The sequence below is a fragment of the Bos indicus genome, chromosome 4, assembly GCF_029378745.1.
Source record: "Bos indicus isolate NIAB-ARS_2022 breed Sahiwal x Tharparkar chromosome 4, NIAB-ARS_B.indTharparkar_mat_pri_1.0, whole genome shotgun sequence".
NCBI lineage: Eukaryota > Metazoa > Chordata > Mammalia > Artiodactyla > Bovidae > Bos > Bos indicus.
Genome location: NC_091763.1, coordinates 15,023,595 through 15,025,769, shown reverse-complemented (window position 1 = coordinate 15,025,769; position 2,175 = coordinate 15,023,595). Strand labels below are relative to the sequence as shown.

Sequence of the window (2,175 nt, the reverse complement as noted above, 5' to 3'; positions counted from 1 at the left end):
GCCATCACCTCATCAAATCCTTTCCACAATATCATTAGTTAAATTTATTTACCACTGTATATCCCAGGGGCATTTCAGGGCCTCATACATGGAAGCTTCATTTTTACACCGTTCTTATGCCTGACAGAGAAAATATGGTTCTCGTCTTTCAGAATTCGGATAACTGAAGTTTGGTTTAAGTAATCTGGCTTAAGACAGCAGGACTTAATAAGGAAATACCCAACTAGCAATTGGACAATAATTAGCAACTGGATAATCTGGCCCAGGGTCTAGGACTATCTTAAGTACCTGGCTACTACACTGGGGCTCATCTTTTAAATTTCCTGAGTTTCAATGTCATTATTTATAAAATGTGAGAAAAGTCTCCACTCTTTAAATCATATAACTATAAATGATGTTGTATACCTGAAAACTGTTTTGAAAATATAAGGCAAGTATTAAATCTTACATCCAAGTACCTCATACTTGTTGCTTCTCTCTTCAAAAGAACCTCTTTTGAAACATTGCCAAGACTTAAACAAATATTGCCACAGTTTGCTTTGGAGGGATCTTTTCTTAATTGGATCAAAGATCAGTTCTCCAAGTATAATCTAGCACAATTGTATTGACTTAGCATATGAAGAAACTGGAACGCAGAGGTGCTGTAACTTGCCCTGATTTTACACAGCAGACTAGTGTGTGGCTTCTATACCAAGAAACCCACCCTAATTCCTTCTGTTCACTGCGCTGACCACAGAATGAGGAGGCCTTTGTATTTTTTTACAGTTCAATTTGAAAGCATTCACTGTTTATTAACTGACCAGATACAAAAATAATCATGGTAGATAACTTAGTTCATTCCTCTAATAAGCCTGTTGATCAGCTTTTCCCTGTTGCCAGCATCTCCACCTTCAAGAAAACACATGATCTTTTTCTTCATTCCATCTCCTAGAAAAGACAATTTGAAGGGCCACAGAAAGTTGTTTGTTTCTTTGAAACATTTTTCAAGAGTAAGGATCTCATGAATCAGATCCTCATGCCATATTTGCCTAGAGATCAAGCAATCAGCATGTTATCTATCATGGCAATTCACTTCATATTGATTTGGTCATAACAACACTTACAGATCAGTTCATTTACAGACTTCAGGTTTGGATATCCCCATGCAATGTATGGTTCCACAATTCTCAGCATGTTATTTGAAACCTTGTTGAGCTTCACAAAGGTGCTGTTGAAGATCTGACAAATGCTAATAAGCCACAACAACTTTTGATCCTCTGGGCTCACACCACTAATAACTCTTACCCTGATGACAGATGCCCATTTGGGTTCCACAGGTACCTAGAAATTGCCAGCTTTTCCTGCCATCCTAGCCATTTGGATTTCATTTCTGTATATCTGCCTGTATTCCTTGTGATTGTGCTTAGCTGTTTCATAGATAAGATTCCGCCTTGCCTGTTGAAGCATCTTTTGGGCAAACTTCTTTCTCAGGTACTTGATCTTAAGCTCTGCAAAATTCTTTTGCTTTTTCTTAAGGGTTTCTGGCCCTGGTGGCTCAGACAGTAAAGAATCTGCCTGCAAGGCAGGAGACCTGGGTCTGATCTCTGAGTCAGGAAGATATCCTGGAGAAGGGAATGGCATCTCCACTCCAGTATTCTTGCCTGGAGAATGCCATGGACAGAAGAGCCTGATGGGCTACAGTCCATGGGGTCACAAAGAGTCAGACGTGAGTGAGTGACTAACAGTTTCATTTCTGGCATAGCAGGAACCTTGTTTTTCTTCTCTTCTGCACCCTCCATAGTTGCAGCCAGAAAAGAGCAGGGCCTTTTTAGTTTATGTGTAAATAAATAAATCTGGAATTAATGAGCTGACACAAATAGGCCACTTGTTTTTCCAGAACTGGATATCTTGAATATTCAAACTGAAGATACATGATTTAGTAAACGGAAAAATATGGAGAATTTACATTTATTGTGGGCAGCATCAGCGATCTGGAGCTTTTGTAAATGTTTCCCTGAAGGAAGAATCTCTGGAAAACTTGTGTTGAAATGCATACAAATCTGATGGAAACTTGTTTGCACTTGCCTTTTTTTTTTATTGCAGAGGACATCCGTGCTATGATTGAGGTTGTGTCTATAACAGGGTCCTAGAGGGTCCTTTACTGTCTGTCACAGACAAATAAAAGCAACAGCAGCT

The 2,175-nt window shown here is 39.2% G+C and overlaps 1 pseudogene; it reads right to left on the bottom strand.

The window, feature by feature from the left end:
* Positions 1-829: 829 nt before the first annotated feature.
* LOC109558064 (large ribosomal subunit protein uL30-like) lies at positions 830-1,778 on the bottom strand (annotated as a pseudogene).
* Positions 1,779-2,175: the final 397 nt, after the last annotated feature.